This window comes from Amblyomma mixtum, chromosome 9 (assembly GCF_055824585.1).
Source record: "Amblyomma mixtum isolate Tamu chromosome 9, ASM5582458v1, whole genome shotgun sequence".
Classification (NCBI taxonomy): domain Eukaryota; kingdom Metazoa; phylum Arthropoda; class Arachnida; order Ixodida; family Ixodidae; genus Amblyomma; species Amblyomma mixtum.
In genome coordinates this window covers 2357320-2364827 of record NC_143020.1, presented here as the reverse complement: position 1 = coordinate 2364827, position 7508 = coordinate 2357320, and positions in this window count along the sequence as shown.

The window sequence follows — 7508 nt, the reverse complement described above, 5'->3', positions numbered from 1 at the left end:
TTGAGGGGTGTCCACCGAAATATGTGAGACAGTCACTGCGCAACTTTCCTCAAATACAATTTTCGACTAGTGTCTACTGAGATATGTGAGACAGTTAATGAGTAATTTCCTTTCCTCAAATACAATTTTCATTTCGTTCATTACGGCCTCTCTTTCTTCTTTCACTCACACTTCCTCCCTTCCTGTACGGTGCGGCTCAGGTGTACACCGAGATGACAGAGAATTACCGACCATTTCCTTTCCTCAAAAAGCGTTACGTTCGAAGGGCAACGCACCGCGCCGAACAGGTGGTGGCGTTCTTTCGACTCCATGGCAGCGCTACAACACGCTGTCGCGTTCCACTCCTAAAGGCGAAGCTTAAGCGTCATTAATTGGCAGTTAATTAATGTACCAACAAAATGTGCAGTGAACAATCGTGTAGCAGAATGCAGCACTCAGGCTTTCGCCATTCAAATTGGATTTACCAGGACACTTACCATGAGTGCCAAGCATGCCGTTGTAGCCAGTGCAGGAACAGCAGTTCTACAGTCTGCATTAACATCACCAGCAACCAAGTATATCCTCACAGCGCAGCGATTATAGTTTCACTACTAGTTGTACATAGAATAGCCAAGTGATCACCACAGCAGCACCAAGGTATACAAGTTTCACACAAGCATCACAACAGCACGACTATCATGTGAGCGAGGGCGTAGCCAGGGGTATTGCTTTCGCGATTTCGCGGCTTAACCAAGTTGAGCCACAGTCATTTTTTTAATGGAGAAATCATATCACTGTCTGCGGAAACCTTGGAGGCACAAAGCACTAAGAGCACATTGCACTACGCTGTCCACGCAGAAGGGGGAAAGGGGGAACGCCCTGCATGCATGCATGCACGAAGCTCAGAATTATTAAATTGGTTTCAGTTAAGGTTTTTTTATTGGTCATGCTTTTACTTTTGCATTTGCGTTTGTGTTGTTTTTGTAATTAAAGTTTTCATTGAGAAAATTTTCGTTAATTTGTTCTTTTATACCTTGAATTTTTTTGTATACTAAAGCTTTCGCCTGTGTACTGTGCGATGTCCATGCACCTTAATGATCTCCGGCCGGATGTTCGAAAACATCTGGAGCCATCCACTGCGGCGGCCTCATAGCCAATTAGTAGCCGACCCTGTAAAACCAAAACCAAAAATGTCCGTGCAGCGCCTCGAGCGCCTCCGCCAACTATTTGTAAGCTTTCCAGTTTTAAAAAAATGTCAGTGTAAGTGAACCAAACTGCGGGTTTTACTGAATGTCTTGCCACCTTTGGTCAATATTGTGAACTGTATTCAAGTTTCAAGCACGGTTGCAAGTGCGGGAGAAAAACCGTGGTTGCGAGACTGAGATTTTTGACAGCCCTCCCGCCTTTTGCATTGAATTTTAAATACTAAGAAGTATTAGAAAGTAAGGTACTTGAGAAAAGTTTTGTGTACGTGATGCATTGCGGCAGCGCCTCCCGCGCCGCCGCGCTGGCGCCGCAGCAGACGACAACCGCGGCCACGCAAGCGAAAGAGAGACGGGAACTACGAGCGTAAAAGTCGTGACGGGCCACAGGCTTGGCTGGGCTTGGCCTTGGCCTTGGCTATGCAGTCAGTATGTCAAACAACATGATCTGCGTGGCTACTTGAACTGTCGCTTAAGCAGCTGCAAGGTAAGTCATAAAGAAAGATATTGGTAAAGAGCGGACACTCGGCGAAATCTGGCCCCAGGAAATGACGCGCAATCCTCCTCCTCCAATAGATACTCTGCCGCTTAGGGGATGGCCGGCGCGGCGGCAGACTCATCCGAGCAGCAGACGACGGAGCATCGTGGGGGCAGTTTTGTGCGCGTGAAAGCGTGCGGCGTATTCGTTCGTGCTGGCAGGCCGCAATTTTTTTCGTCTCTCTTGCCCTTCGACGCAGAACTCCCCCTGTTTATGACGGCGGCAAGGTGAGTAATGTTTATTTGTGGAAGTACGCTGCATTGCAAGCAATTTAGGCGGCCGCGCCGGCCGCCGGTGCAGTTCGTGAAGCGGCGCGCTCGCTCTGTGGCCTGCCGGCTGTTGTTCACGGCATTGCAGTTTGTGACAAAGTAAAGGAAGGAATGTTTTGTTTTTGCAAAAGTACGCTACATTTCAAGCACTTCATGCAAAATTACGCTGCATTTCAACCACTCTAGCTTAGTACGCCGGCGCAGTTGTGAAGGGCGCGCGCACGCTGTGTCATGCTACACCGTGGGCGGGAGCGGCGGGAGGAATGATGGTGCATGATGCAGCTTCGCCGGTCAATGCGTAGAAAAAAAAAAAAAAAACCTGCCCACGGCCTGTGGCCCGACGCGCTGTGCCTAGCGGTTAGTTTTGCTTGGTTTCGTGCTGAGTTTCTCGGGACGTGACGTTTTTGTATGCCCCCCGACAATATGTGACTTCTTTTGGGTGCCATTTGTCGGTGTAAGGTTAAAATGTACTTTTTAGAAAGTGGGCGAACGGCGAAGACGATTGTTCCCGCGCAGCAAGTACGGGACTGTAGTTTTCAAGACTGGTGGAAAAAAAAGAGATAACACAAGAAAAGCTCAAAAACCTGACTCTTGTACGTATGTATGTATACGTGTGAAAGACTCCGTTATCTGTGCTCGTGGAAACGCACATTTCACCCGTGCATTGACAACACAGGAATGCGCTTTTGAAAACCGGCAAAAAAAGGCAACGCGTCGGCCTTTCTAAACTCTAAAGAGCTTGAAAACCAAGAACTGTTGCGCCGATAGTTTAATTTTCTATGCTTCTTAAACCATACGTTTCACCCGAGTATTTCTCAGTGCTCCTAACACTTTGTGTACTTGTGGTTCGTAGTCCATGTTGTGGCCGTTCGTATACGAAATATTTTTCTCGAACAAAACACGTACTCTGCTGTCCAACTAGGTTTTAGAAGGTAAAAAAAAATGTCTGGGTATGTAGAAATGCTTGACAAAAGTTGATTGGTATCTGCCGTGTAGTAGGGTATGTGTATTGTACTTTGCGCAACGGTGTTCAGCACGCGAGGTTCCCAAAAACATGTTGACTCCGCACGTAATTTCATTCCCTCGCCACTTTCGCACTTTTTCACTGTTTACAGAGTTACAATCCAGGGTGAAAATTTCTGGTTGGGAGTCTGCTGGACCCAACACTGCTGGTTTTTAGCAGAATCCCAACACATTTGGAACCAATAGAACTGGGACCAGCAACAGTTGGGTCCAGGAACAGTTGGGTCCAGGAACAGTTGGGTCCAGGAACAGTTGGGTCCAGGAACAGTTGGGTCCAGGAACAGTTGGGTCCAGGAACAGTTGGGTCCAGGAACAGTTGGGTCCAGGAACAGTTGGGTCCAGGAACAGTTGGGTCCAGGAACAGTTGGGTCCAGGAACAGTTGGGTCCAGGAACAGTTGGGTCCAGGAACAGTTGGGTCCAGGAACAGTTGGGTCCAGGAACAGTTGGGTCCAGGAACAGTTGGGTCCAGGAACAGTTGGGTCCAGGAACAGTTGGGTCCAGGAACAGTTGGGTCCAGGAACAGTTGGTCCCAAGAGCAGTGGGGACCAGCTGCTGCTGGGCACAGCAGCAGGCAATGGAACCAGCTCATATATTTCCAAATCTGCATGAAAAACAAGATCAGTACAAAAATTCCAAAGACAGTGTTGTGCCTCAGGTATTTTTGTTCATTCACTGTGCTAGTTTTTTTTTTGTGCAGAGTTCGAGGAATATAGGCTGTCCCAAAAACACTTGTTAGCTCTGACCATTTTGAATTTTGCCAAGCAAACACAGCTCACTGAATGCCACTTGCTGCTTTGAGGCATATTTATGCATTCCGTGTTCCTCAGGAGCAGGACAGGGCAGGAATAGGTACTCTTCAGATTTGACTGTTTATTTGCCTCATGGTTCATCACTTCTTGACTCTGTGTGGCCGCCGCGGTGGCTCAGTGGCTATAGTGCTCGGCTTCTGGCCCGAAAGACGCGGGTTCGCTCCTCGCCGCGGCGTGTATTGTGCGATGTCAGTGCACGTAAAAGAACCCCAGGTAGTTGAAATTTCCGGAGCACTCCACTACGGCGTCTCTCATAGCCTTAGTCACTTTGGGACGTTAAACCCCATAAACCAACCAACGTCTTGACTGTGGAGGGTAAGGCTGCATGTAGGCCAGTCGGCAATGCATATTGTAATCATAAAAAACCGTAAAAGGCACAAGATGGAGCGCGGCAACAACACAGGACTGCCCGGTGCTGTTGCCTCCCTCCATCTTGCGTCGTTTGTGGTTTTTCATGATTGCGATCACTTCATACTTCGTGGCCTCTTTGCCCACATTTCTGTGCTGATTTTACATCGCCTTGTATCTTCTCAGCCAATATTCGATTGATGTTTTTTGCCACTGGTTGCACATCCACGCCCTTTTCCTGGCTCCAGTGGTTGAGAGTGGCTGTAAAATTTTTAAAAACTGTTGAAAAAAGCTACACAGATATTAGTTTGGCCATGTAAGGGGAAAGGGTGCAATGTGTTAAAAGCGTTGCTATTTGAAATGCTTGAAGCGGTAGTTCTAGTGCTCAGAACTCGTAGCCTACAGGATGGTTCAAGCAACCAGAGATAGCCATCAGCCGGCCGTTGGCCGTCCGTTTCGGATGTTCCGGACGGCCGACGGACGTGCGCGAACAGCCGGTGGACGTCCGTCGGCCGTCCTATAGGCGTCCAAACGGACATGTTTGTCTGGCCAACGGGCATCGATTTCGGACGTCCGTTCCCGGATCTTTCTCGGATGTTTGCATATATGGCACATGCATACTTTCTTCGTGTCCGCGGGACAATAAAATGAAAAAGCAACTGAAAGTACAGCGAGAATATTTTATTGTGATTGTACATCAGCACAGGCCTGAGTTACTGTTAAGTGCGTAACTCCTCAATAAGACGTAAAACTTCGAGCGCACACCCATCTTCCTACTTTCATGATAAAGCGGAAGCGAACAGCTTTCTGGAAAAAATGAAAAGAAAAAGGTTAGTACTCAAGCCCACACCAAATCTAAGTAGACCATGATAAATTCAAAAATGCTTGGCAACATTGTTATTATTCACGTTAATGAAGCCCAAAATACCACAGAGGTGAAAGATGCACCGACATAGTCATCATGCTTGACACCAGAAGGTATTCTATGCTTGCAAGAACCCAAGAGCTAGGAAACCGAGCATTTTGCATGATGGCACCCGTTTTACAATCCACCTGTTACATGCAGTCTCTAATTTCAGAGAAGTTCTGCCCTCCTTTCCCTAGACTCAAGCAAAAACCAGTGTCAGGACTGCTGACAAAAAGATTATGCCGGCGCCAGGTTGCAAGAGATCATGATAACTTCAAGAATGTTCGGCAACTTTGTCAATGCTATTCACGTTAATGAAGACCACAACAGCACAAAGAGGAAAGAGACGTAGCACAAGGCTAAACCTATCTGTAGCCCACACCACAGTATAACCATAACATGACTCCAACTCTCCCGCGAGAGAATGTTACAGATCCTGCTCCATTGTCATAAAAGTAATTCCCAAGCAGTGTACTGTACTTACCTCCGTAGACCATGCCGTAGGCAATCACACAAGGCCTTCTTTCATTCGAAGTCGGTGTAGTACGATATTCCAGCGTTCCAGGAGGGCTTCAGGCGCTTGCTGCATCCTTCGAATTGTTCAAGTTACACACCACTTTCGTCCGGAGACTAAAAAAAGCCACACATTCTAGTAACAGAGCTCAAAAAGGGCACCACGCTTCGCAGCAAACTGACAACGCCGCCATTACGCCAAGGTAGATGTACTATGGTAGCGTAGGCTGCATAGAAGCCCATACGTTCAAAACATGGTGGCTTGTGGTGCGCAGCCAGCGCCGTCTTTGAAATGCGTGGACAACTGAAAAGTGACGTCATGATTAAAACAACAACGCGACGTCAGTCACGTGTTTTAGTGACGTCATATTCGTGACGTCAGCGTCACGTGCTGCTTGGTGGGAAAAATAAACTGCTGAACGCCGCGAAGCTTCAGCGCGACACCCGACACGAGAACGAAGAAAGAAGACACGACGAGTGCCGACCACCAACGCTATTTTTAGGCAGTCAGTTCTCGTTGTGCCTTTTTCTTTCGTCCTCACCTCAGGTGTCGCTCTGAATGTCGCAGGTGTCGCGCTGAAGCGCTGAAATGTGACGCCGCCGGACAGGTTATCGCTCGCACATCGTGCAACCGCACACCTCTTTTTTGCGTACGAGCCGCCGCGGTGGCTCAGTGGCTATGGTGCTCGGCTGCTGGCCCAAAAGACGCGGGTTCGATCCCGGCCGCGGCGTTCTTTGGAGAAGAAATTCTAGAGGCCCGTGTGCTGTGCGATGTCAGCGCACGTTAAAGAACCCCAGGTGGTCGAAATTTCCGGAGCCCTTCACTACGGCGTCTCTCATAGCCTTAGTCGCTTTGGGACGTTAAACCCCACAAAACAAAAACAAAACCAAACTTTTTTGCGTACGGGGGCGACATGGCCACAGCCGATGCCCTTTTGGGGCAAAAGCGACAGAACCGCACTCAACGGAACGAAAATAAACTGAAGCGCTGGCAAAAGGGAAAAGCGGAAACTGTACACGAACGATACACACCAAGAACTCGAGCAACAAGCAGCGAGGAAAAAGTAGGGCTAGCAGAATCGAGTTTCAAACAAAAGCAAGCAAAATGGTCAAAAGATATGACAAGAGTATGACATAAGAGCACCGTCAACCTTGGCATCGTCCCTCTGCCATTGCCGCTGCTCTGAGCGAACGCTGTCATAAAATTTTTACAAAGGAAGCGCTATACTTTCTAACAAAATGCACACAACTAAAACATTTTAAAAAGGAATCACTGCAATTGTTTTTGAATGCTTTTGAAACACAAAATATGTCCTAATTATTTTGCTCTTCTAGTCGTGTTTGTCCACTCATTTCATTTTGGCGCTTTAGTTCCACCCCTTATTTTTTGTCGCTAGCACTTGGTTCTGGACCGCATTCGAGCTCCGGCTTCGCGACCTATTTCGATTACGCCGCTGCACTCTCCGGCTGATGGATTGGATTGGGCTGACTACAAGTTGCATTTATGATGATGATGATGATGATGATTGCGGAGTTCGGCGGGAGTTTTGAATTTACAAGTGGTTTCAATCGCGTTTGACCACGGCGGACACGATGCCGCTACTGATTTTTATCTTTTCTAGATGTAAATTAGTAATTGATTTGCTGTAAAATTGTGCAGCACTGGTTCCTACCATTAAATAAATGTAGATCAGCAGTGGCCCTTGCACTGCAAGTATATGACTAGGCAATTGCGCTAATTTACAAAAGTCCTCAAGTCAAACCCTGCAGCTCATGGAATTAATTTCTCCAAAACAGATATGCAGATATTAACGCAATTTCGCGCACACTAACCAATAAAACTGACAAAATTTCCTTCGCGAATAAAATTTTTTAGGTTAAAAAAGCGAACTGTACAGTATACATACTCGAACGGCGCG